This window comes from Salvelinus alpinus, chromosome 8, assembly GCF_045679555.1.
Source record: "Salvelinus alpinus chromosome 8, SLU_Salpinus.1, whole genome shotgun sequence".
Lineage (NCBI taxonomy): Eukaryota > Metazoa > Chordata > Actinopteri > Salmoniformes > Salmonidae > Salvelinus > Salvelinus alpinus.
In genome coordinates this window covers 85592472-85604044 of record NC_092093.1, presented here as the reverse complement: position 1 = coordinate 85604044, position 11573 = coordinate 85592472, and the positions used below count along the sequence as shown (strand labels likewise).

At 43.9% G+C, this 11573-nt stretch overlaps 1 non-coding gene across 1 annotated transcript; it reads left to right on the top strand.

Moving 5' to 3' along the window:
* Positions 1–213: 213 nt before the first annotated feature.
* LOC139583879 (U7 small nuclear RNA) lies at positions 214–268 on the top strand. The gene has a single exon (XR_011676638.1). It is a non-coding gene; the product is annotated as a U7 small nuclear RNA (small nuclear RNA).
* Positions 269–11573: the final 11305 nt, after the last annotated feature.

Below are 11573 nucleotides of genomic sequence, written 5' to 3'. Positions count from 1 at the left end.
AAACTCATCCCCAGGCGATACACACATTCTGTCTACCAGTCAGTAGAGATTCCTTCTGTTAGCATATTCCAATTTGCGCCACCCATAATTGAGCGACCTACATGCCAAGTATAGACCATATATTGAGTTCCCTACAGGTTATAGGAAAGAGCAGAAGTGTGCAACTCTCCGTTCAGAACCCAGTCCTACTTACCTACTTATCTACAGGTTATGGAACATTTTCTCTTTTAGTATTTCTCTAGTAGGTTTCCTCAAGGAGAAAGCCTCCCACTTCTATGTCAAAGATTATTAAACAAAAACACTTCAGTAAATACTACAGTATAGCACAGTCTGCAAAACACTACAGTAATTACTATGGTACATAAACCATTTTACTTCAGTATTTATACTATAGTAAACTGTAAATTTTACAGTATATTACAGTATACTACAGTAAATACTAGTTCGCAAAACACTACAGTGAAATAGTATTCCTAACATAGTATACAATATAGTATTTTTTGATGTGGGTCATATCATAAGAATTGTAATTCGCAACATATCAAACGAAATGGATGATGGACATCCACAAATTAATACATACCATACCAAACTTAACATATCATACTAATTTGTGTGTCCCTGATTTTCGTTAACTAAGTTACGTCTACTCCTGAGTCCAGGTTGATATGTGACATTTAAGATCACAATGATCGCCTCTTTTTGAAATATAGCCTACTCAGTGAGTTGCGTATATTTAAAAAAAAAAGAAGGTTATTAAACAAATAAATGTACAGTAGAAAATGACAGACAGGCGCAAGTGCTGCTGTTCAGTCAATTGAGTACAACCTCACATTAGAGTAAAGTATCAAGGATGTCGATCGATGTCTAATGCGGCCCTTATTGAAAGCAATATAACTGCCTTTGCTTATTAAAGAAATGATCTGGCCTATTTAAACCCTTATTGTTTACACTGTCTCATTAAAGGAGAAGTTTACTTTTTTACAACCAAATTTGTATTTTGGATGTAAACGGTATGTTATTTAGGTGTCCAGACACTTTTTAGCAATTTGACTTGTTTTTCAGAAACTGACCCCAACCAACCAGTGATCCTCGTTCTGCAGTATTGGGGCTAAAATATAAAAATGAACAAAAGCTCCAGAAACACCCAAATGCATGTTTTTAGAAACTGAAACGCTCTCAGTATAATAATACAGGTCTTTAGATGTTGTATACATGAAATTGTGTCCTTCCGCACAAAATGGAATATAAAGTTGTGGATACAGTTTAATGTGTACAACATCAACAATATACAATATGTTTTATTGTAAATTGTCACAAAAAGAAAATCCAGAATTTGGCAAATACCATTAAAGAAAATGTTATTGTACTGAAACAAAAACCATCTGTTGTCTTCCAAGAGAACAAATCACCGTATAAATTACTGTATAAATTATTCCCTATAGTCTAGTTCCTTAGAAACGTAATATGATTAATGTCGCTACACAACTTCATCCAGTAGTGATGAGATTCGTATTAAGATGCATCTTCTTCAAAGATCCTTAAAAGACATGTTTGAAGATGAGCAACAATTGTATTGTCCTTCCTCAATGTTTCATTGAAGATTAGCTTTCAGTCTATTGAGTACACATGTACAGTAAACACACAAATCCACGTCTTGAGATCTGGAGATGTTTACGGTCACAGCACACACACACAAAGCACTGCCAAACGCTGGCAAATGTGCTTCAACAGAGTACTGAGTAAAGGGTCTGAATACTTATGTAAATGTAATATTTTCCGTTTTTTATTATTTATACATTTGCAAACATTTCTAAAATCCTGTTTTTGCTTTGTCATTATCGGGTATTGTGTGTAGATTGATGAGGGGGGAAATTATTCTATACAGTTCAAAATAAGGCTATAATGTATCAAAATGTGGAAAAAGTCAAAGGGTCTGAATACTTTCCGAATGCACTGTATGTTGAGGTGTTAACCTCCTGTTTCATGTGTAGGTTGTGCAACAACACTAAAAATAGCATGGAAGTTACTCCTGGACTGAAGATTTGCATATCCAGTAAGACAAGTCCTTGGGAAACTCTTCTGGCCCCAATTACAGTGACACCCCATAATTATTTAACCTTTATTTAACCAGGTAGGCTAGTTGAGAACAACAGCAGTTCGACACATACAACAACACAGAGTTACGCTATATAAATCAATTTGATTTGATTTGATTTAGTGATGCTGGACGGGCGGGCAGGTGCGGGCAGTGATCGGTTGAAGAGCATGCACTTAGTTTTACTTGCATTTAAGGGCAGTTGGAGGCCACAGAAGGAGAGTTGTATGGCATTGAAGCTCGTCTGGAGGTTAGTTAACACAGTGTCCAAAGAAGGGCCAGAAGTATACAGAAGGGTGTCGTGAGGTGGATCAGAGAATCACCAGCAGCGAGAGCGACATCATTGATGTATACAGAGAAAAGAGTCGGCCCGATAATTGAACCCTGTGGCACCCCCATAGAGACTGCAAGAGGTCCGGACAACAGGCCCTCAGATTTGATACACTGAACTCTGTCTGAGAAGTAGTTGCTGAACCAGGCAAGGCAATAATTTGAGAAACCAAGGCTGTTGAGTCTGCTAATAAGAATGTGGTGATTGACAGAGTCGAAAGCCTTGGCCAGGTTGATGAATACGGCTGCACAGTAATGTCTCTTATCGATGGTGGTTATGATATCGTTTAGGACCTTGAGCGTAGCTGAGGTGCACCCATGACCAGCTCTGAAACCAGATTGCATAGCGGAGAAGGTACGGTGGGATTCAAAATGGTAGGTAATCCGTTTGTTGACTTGGCTTTCGAAGACCTTAGAAAGGCAGGGCAGGATGGATATAGGTCTGTAGCAATTTGGGTCTAGAGTGTCTCCCCCTTTGAAGAGGGGGATGACCGCGGCAGCTTTCCAATCTTTGGGAATCTCAGACGATACAAAAGAGAGGTTGAAATCATGTCCAACCAATTGAATTTACCACAGGTGGACTCCAATCAAGTTGTAGAAACATCTCAAGGATGATCAATGTAAACAGGATGCACCTGAGCTCAATTTTGAGTCTGAATACTTAAATAAGGAATATGTAAATAAGGTATTTCTAAAAACCTGTTTTCACTTCGTCATTATTGGGTATTGTGTGTAGATTGATGAGTAAAACAAATAATTTAATGCATTTTAGAGTAAGGCTGTAACAAAAAAGTCAAGGGGTCTGAATACTTTCCGAATGCACTGTATGTATGAACATAGAACTTACATCCTTTAAATTCCGCGATAGTAAACTTGAGCAATATCATTTATATACCATTTTCTTTCTTGATGGCATCCTGGATTGTGGAGAAATGTCAACATGTAACATTTCTGGGAGGCTGTTAAGTTGAATTGAGCAACACGGCCCAACCTTTTACCGAAACCATTTACCAATCATCTATTTATAAAGAAGCCCACAGGTCAAGTGACAGGGCAAGGGAGAGAGATTATTTGAAATTAAATGAGGTTTGGTGGATTCCTCTAGCATGACCTTGATTCGTGTCCACTCAACATCTTGCTCAGAGACTGGGCTGCTTGCCAGTGATGTAATGGGATAACTATGCAGCCATGGGTGCTACAAGGCAACAGACCCTTACTGTGTGTATATCCCTACCTGTTCTCCACTGTCTTCAAATCCTGTAATATGTGTGTTTGTGTTTCCCTCTCCGCTAAGACACAGTCAACTTGGAGACCCTCAAGACGACAAATTACACTAAAGGAAAAGTGCTCTTCCAACCCAACAGAGACAAGAATTTCCACTGTCAGTGATAATCAATGTTAACATTTCCTAAAATAGAATAGTCACCAGAATTATTGTCTATGCATCCCTAGATGCCAGTGGCAAACCGTGACTATTGGACCTAGGACTTCAGTGGGGATAAATAATTACAACAGTGGCACATCAAAGTTGACAGGCTCCTGGTGCTGAAAGGACAGCGACCGTAACATGCACACACCGTGTACGAAAGAACAACTATTACTTCCCATTGCAAACATATTTTATCACGTTCAGCACACAAAGTAACCGGTGACCTAAAGTTTAAATGCAACAATGTTTCACATGCATTATTTTAAAATAGATAGCTAACAACAAGCGAGCTGCAAAAAAAGGTGTCAGTCATCAAATGATGATCTGAAAATGTACTTATTAAAATGTTTAAAGTTAATCTTGAAGGACGATGTTAACGAATTAGCAAAAACATCCTTCTTATGGCTACAGCCGCCGCACACTACAACACAAGCTAGCAAGACTGTGGGAAAACTAGGCTTCTGCTCACGCTCTCAGGAGCAAGTATGGGTAGCTGCAGCCCAATATGGCGACTGGAGTATGGGGCGAGTGGGTGTGTCGAAAAGAGTGGGTGAATGGAAAGCGAATCAGCTAATTGGGCAGATGTGTTTCCACTCAAGACCGTTTTGCGTGGCTGATTGGGCTGCACAACGAGTCGATAAGCCGGCGACCAGTGCACCAGTGTTGTATCGATGTGTTTCCTACTGGGCAGCTGTATCAAGGCAGCTGTATCACGGTCATGTGGCGGGCGGTAGCTAACGTGGGGGACAGTCACAGTGCAATGCATGAAGCAACAGTATCCCCCATCATCAGTACTTTTAATACCAAAAAAATTATAACTGAAAATGTATAATTATTTGTGTAAAACTAACAGTGAAATACAACTCAGACTCATCCTCTTGCTTCAAAAGAGAAGTCCAAACTCTCGCAATATGGTAGTTCATTGTACGGTAGTTGCGTGGTAAGAAACAAAACAAAAAAGACACTGCTCAATCAAAACGTCTAACCTATAATAGCAGAGCGCTTTCGACAAAACCACTCCTTTCCACACACACACTACTAATCCCCTCTCGCAAGGACTGACGTGTCTAGGCCTTTGAGAAGGCGGAAGTAAAACATACAGTACCGGTCAAAAGTTTGGACACACCTACTCATTCCAGGGTTTTTCTTTATTTGTACTATTTTCTACATAGTAGAATAATAGTGAAGACATCAAAACTATGAAATAACACATTTGGAATCATGTAGTAAAATTTACAGGGGACCACGCATCTGAATACAGTTGTCACTCATACTCCTCCTCCCTCCCTCCAGCGTTCGACGTCGCCTGTCTACTAACCACCGGTCCTGGCAACCCACATTGTGCACACCTGGCAACCATCATGCGCACACCTGCTCTCCATCGTTAAGCACCACCCTGATTATTCTCCCTTCATATAGCCCTTGGCAGCCTCCGTAATTAGGCAGTATTGGTTTTGATTATGTTCCGTATGCTTCTCCTGTTTACTGTTTTCGTCATGTTTATTATTATTAAGCTCACCTGCTTCCTGACTCCCTGCATATACATTACAGCTCTCATGACACCAAAATTATGATCTGCTTCTTTGAATTACCTTGTGAAAGCCTAACACTGTAAGATTGTATTTTATAATTTAGCTAGTCATGTTGGTAATAGAACAAGCTTTCAAATTATGCCCACCTGACTCAGGTTATAATGGACCATTTTTGGATTGCGTCAACTACAACAGTAATTGTGTAAAGGCGTTGATGCAGGGCTGTGTTCGAAACTAACAACTACAAGTGTGCTTGCTCTAGTTCCTCAATGGCACAGCTACACTCATAGAAAAAAGGTGTGATCTTGAACCTAAAACGTTTTTTCCCCATAGGAGAACCCTTTGAATAACCCTTTTTGGTTCCAAGTAGGACTCTATTGGTTCCAGGTAGAACTCTAGAAATCTGACATCTGTATGGGATGAAAACGAGACAATTTTTCAGTCTGATCAACTGTAGGCTACTAAAATGAGAAGCTGCATAACGTTACAGCCTGTGCGCCCTGTCCATCTGGTCAGGGTAAACTAATTGGTAACATTATGTAATAGTCCATTTGTGTGTCAGGAGAAAATGTGAATGTGATGACATTTAGTTTATGTTCAAAATTGGGCTTGCTACGCTGCCTATATGTTTTTAATCCGAAAGTATTAAATGGAATTAATCAATCAACGTAATAGTGATGACAGATGTGAGTAAATGTTTGATAAGGCCTACCGTTGCATACATAGGCCTCCATGATGCAAACATGCGTAATGCCAGCTCAGCCCTGTGAGTTCTATTGTCTATCAGTTGTTGTCTATGTGTCTGGGTAGAGGAAATCCCCCTCCTAATCTAGTCTAAATATAATGTATATGAACAAATGTAAGGTAGCTGCAGTTTAACAGGGTTTTCACCCCCCCCAACATGTGACCTGATTAGGAAAAACTGGTCCTATCATAGCCCATATAAAACCTTTTTACAACGGATAAATCACTGTCATACCTTATAGGGTCCAGAGTTTTCCTGGTTAGATGAACAGATAAGGAAAAACTCCGGGCCCCAGGAGGTAAAAATTATCCCAACTCTCTGGGACCTATGGTGGCACCAGTCTGCTTGCAGTTGTCAGTTATCGTCAGGTATGTGGATGACCAGGGCTTTATTCAGGAGTGTTTCTTGGGCTTTGATGGGTCAAGTGGGCGAGATGCGCAGTCTGTGTTTGACTTTATGAATGTTGAGATGTCTGAGTTTAACTTCATAGAGAGACTTGTTGTCCAAACCTACACTGGCACAGCTGTAATGGAATCTATCTGCTGTTTGTATTTACAACGAAGTCCCCTCCGGTTCCCTGACTAAGAGGTGATGACTACTCCACTCTACTGCCATTGTCAACTTTCTCCTGACATGAACTGATGCCACGTCTCATGTGCCCGATCATCCACTGGCACATTGAATGTCTCCCCTCCAAGCACTGTGAGTATCCCTATACATTTTCTCTCACTACTGTATTTAGAGTCAATCACACACAAACACATTCACATTATTACACATCAAATATTGATTTTACTCCTTGCTTGGACTAACTCATTCTTAGCTCTTTTGTCTAACTGTGTATGTAGTGTGTTGTGTTATTGTTTTTTGTCTTCCAAGTCAAATCCTATCCTGCACTCTGAACACTTCAATTTATGCCCCATACCCTCATTCAATCGCTGCTGTGTTCCAACACTGTGTTAGTAGCCCTCTCATTCCCATTCCTCATTGTACTATACATGTCTTTATTAAATGCTTTAGGTTAAAATAATTTGTATTTGACGATTTTTGAAACACACTTTGTCGTCTCCTTGCGTTCCGCACCTATTCGGTGGGTCTCCCATCCTCCTCAATCTTTCAATTCACCAGCCTCCACTGGTCCTCACCTTTAGTCTAATCATTTTCCCATAATCTCTTTTTAATTGCTACCATGGTTATGCATAATGCTTTCCACATTTCTTTTGTAAGAAACATTTCCATTTAGCTCTATTCATATAGCCCAATTCCTAAACATGTTAAACAAAAACTATAAATTATTTTATAAATCCTTAGGCCTTCTCTGAGGGCGTAAAAGGCCTTTGCGGTTCGCCACTGCTGGATGCCCATGTTGCGTGTGAATGTGGGAGATGGGAGGTGGCTTGGCTAGTGGGCTTTAGTTTCTATGGGATTCTCAGTAGCTAGTTCTCAGTCCTGTAGCTGGTGTGTGTGGACTGACAGATGATTGCCCTGTGGTTTTAATCTTGTTGTCACGACTCCCGCCGAAGTTGGCTCCCCTGCCTGTTCGGGCGGTGCTCGGCGGTAGTCGTCACCGGCCTACTAGCCGCCACCGATACCTTTTTCCTTTTCTGTTAGTTTAGTCTTATTAGTTGCACCTGTTCCTATTTGTATTTTCTTGATTTTCTAGCTTATTTAAGCTTGTTAGGCCCGCTCTAGTTTGTGCGGGATTATTTTGTGTTCACGTTTAGTGTTGGCGGTGGTTTTGTGCTCCGAACCGTTTTTACCCTGTGTTTTGGGTTGGTCAGTGTTTTCCGCCCTGTGTTTGGGCATGACCGTTTGTGCCGGAATAAAAGTGCCTATTTTTCTTGAACCCTCTGCTCTCTGCACCTGACTCCTACCTTCCACTCCTATTCATCCGTGACAGAACCACCCACCACAAACGGACCAAGCAGCGGGGTAACAGGGAGCAGAGGTTGATGGACTCCTGGACATGGGAGGAAATATTGGAAGGCAAGGGACCCTGGGCACAGCCGGGAGAGTATCGCCGTCCGAAAGAGGAGCTGGAGGCAGCTAGAGCGGAGCGGCGACACTACGAGGAATTGGCTCGAGGTAACATGAGCGAGAGGCAGCCCCAGATTTTTTTTGGGGGGGGTACACGGGGTGATTGGCGGAGTCAGGTAGGAGACCTGAGCCAACTCCCCGTGCTTACAGTGGCGAGACAGTGACCGGGCAGGCACCGTGTTATGCGGTGAAGCGCACGGTATCCCCAGTGCGCACGCATAGCCCGGTGCGCTACATCGCAGCTCCTCGAATCGGCCGGGCTAGAGTGGGCATCGAGCCAGGAGTGATGATGCCGGCTCAGCGCATCTGGCCTCCAGTGCGTCTCCTCGGCCCGGGTTATACGGCACCAGCCCTACGCAAGGTGTCCCCGGTTCGCCAGCACAGCCCAGTGCGGCCTGTTCCAACTCTCCGCACTTTCCGGGCTACAGGGGGTATCCAGCCAGGACAGGTTGTGCAGGCTCGTTGCTTCAGACCTCCAGTGCGCCTCCACGGCCCAGTGCATCCGGTGCCTCGGCCAAGGACAAGGCCTCCTGCATGTCTCCCCAGCCTGGTGAGTTCTGTGCCTGTGCTAAGCCCTAACCCTCCTGCATGTTTCCCCAGCCTGGTGAGTCCTGTGCCTTCTCCCAGAGCCATGCCTCCTGTGTGTCTCTCCACTCCAGTGATGATCCAGGGCAACAAGCCTCCAGTGATGATCCATGGCACGAAGCCTCCAGTGATGATCCATGGCACGAAGCCTCCAGTGATGATCCATGGCAAGAAGCCTCCAGTGGTGATCCATGGCACGAAGCCTCCAGTAATGATCCATGGCACGAAGCCTCCTGTGATATTCCATGGCACGAAGCCTCCAGTGATGATCCATGGCACGAAGCCTCCAGTGATGATCCATGGCAAGAAGCCTCCAGTGATGATCCATGGCACGAAGCCTCCAGTGATGATCCATGGCACGAAGCCTCCAGTGATGATCCATGGCACGAAGCCTCCAGTGATGATCCATGGCACGAAGCCTCCAGTGATGATCCATGGCACGAAGCCTCCAGTGATGATCCATGGCACGAAGCCTCCAGTGATGATCCATGGCAAGAAGCCTCCAGTGATGATCCATGGCACGAAGCCTCCAGTGATGATCCATGGCACAAAACCTCCAGTGAGGAGTTATGGCACGAGGCCTCCAATGAAGGCCGTCAGTCCGGAGCCTCCAGCAACGCCCTCTAGTCCGAAGCCTCCAGCGTCGCCCTCTAGTCCGGAGCCTCCAGCGTCGCCCTCTAGTCCGGAGCCTCCAGCGTCGCCCTCTAGTCCGGAGCCTCCAGCGTCGCCCTCTAGTCCGGAGCCTACAGCGACGCCCTCTAGTCCGGAGCCTCCAGCGACGCCCTCTAGTTCGGAGCCTCCAGCGACGCCCTCCTGTCCGGAGCCTCCAGCGACGGGCTTCAGTGCGGAGCAGCCAGAGTCTCCCTCCAGTCCGGAGCAGCCAGAGTCTCCCTCCTGTCCGGAGCAGCCAGAGTCTCCCTCCTGTCCGGAGCAGCCAGAGTCTCCCTCCTGTCCGGAGCAGCCAGAGTCGCCCTCCTGTCCGGAGCAGCCAGAGTCGCCCTCCTGTCCGGAGCAGCCAGAGTCGCCCTCCTGTCCGGGGCCCGCTGCGAGGGTCCACGTCCCGCACCAGAGCCACCACCGCGGTGAAATGTCCACCCAGACCCTCCCCTATAGGTTCAGGTTTTGCGGCCGGAGTCCGCACCTTTGAGGGGCGTACTGTCACGCCCTGACCTTAGAGATCCTTTTTATGTCTCTATTTTGGTTGGTCAGGGCGTGAGTTTGGGTGGGCATTCTATGTCTGGTGTTCTATGTTGTTCTATGTTTTGTATTTCTATGTGTTTGGCCTGGTATGGTTCCCAATCAGAGGCAGCTATCGTTGTCTCTGATTGAGAACCATACTTAGGTAGCCGGTTTTCCCACTGTTAGTTGTGGGTGGTTAATTTCTGTTTAGTGTTGGTTGCACCTTGCAGAACTGTTTCGGGTATTTTTTGTTGTTGTTATTTTGTATTCAGTGTTCAGTCAGTTAAGCTAATAAAGATTAACACGTACCCCGCTGCATTTTGGTCTGACGATTCCTCTTCTTCTTCCGATGAATGCCGTGACACTAGTTAGGGATTTTTAAATGTGCTGTGTCCACTCAGATCTGGAGATAGAGCGCTGCTCACCCCTCGTGTGCAAATTCCAACCGTCCCCAAAAAAAGCACAAAGGGCCCCCTGGTGATGTCATTCCCGTGTCAGCACCCACCCAGGGACCCCTCGGCATGAAGCAGGACGGAAGGGACACACTATGACTATGCACAGGGGCCCAGAGGGTTCTTCTATAGACCCCCAGTCTCTCACTTCTCTACTCTATTCAGTTTCAAAGGGCCTCATAAAGAGCCTCAAGTTCAAGTCTGAGAGCAGAGTTGAGGAGCCAATCTGTACATTCCAGCTGTTTTGAAGGAGTCAAGCAGGCTAAATCTATCAATAGCCATTGAAAGCCATACAAAGGATCTATGGACGTCAGAATGTTTCTAGTACAGCGTGACACTCTGACATAACTTCTGCTCATATTAGATTGCCATCAGGACCATGAAACTGCAGCTGCCCTACTGCCCAGGTGGACATGTTACATACCTGAATTTCTATATTTAACGGAGCAGTGCGTTTTTCCATTTCAACACAATTGGCTGTCCATCCACATATTATTCCACACTTTGCTGAGTAGATTAAGCATCTATGTGGATACGATCTACATCGCCCACCATCAGGTGCAGGGTATTACCATAGCAGAATAACTTTAGCCAATTATACCTATCAGAACAGTATGTATTCATTTTACTTTGATGTTTATCTGATTTATATCAGCTCAAATATGACAGACCTACCTTTACAGTGCCTTGCAAAAGTATTCACCCCCTTTGTGTTTTTCATATTTTGTTGCATTACAAACTGTCATTCAAATAGATTTGTATTTGAATTTCATGTAATGGACATACAGAACAAAGTCCAACTTGGTGAAGTGAAATAAAATAAAAATACTTCTTTCAAAAAATGCACAAAAAACAACAACGGGAAAGTGGTGCGTGCATATGTACAGTTGAAGTTGGAAGTTTACATACACATTAGCCAAATTTAAACTCAGTTTTTCACAATTCCTGACATTTAATCCTAGTAAAAAAAGGTCAGTTAGAATCAACACTCTATTTTTAAGAATGTGAAATGTCAGAATAATAGTAGAGAGAATTATTTATTTCAGCTTTTATTTCTTTCATCACATTCCCAGTGGGTCAGAAGTTTACATACTCAATTAGTATTTGGTAGCGTTGCCTTTAAATTGTTTAACTTGGGTCAAACTTTTCAGGTAGCCATCCATAAGCTTCCCACAATAAATTGGGA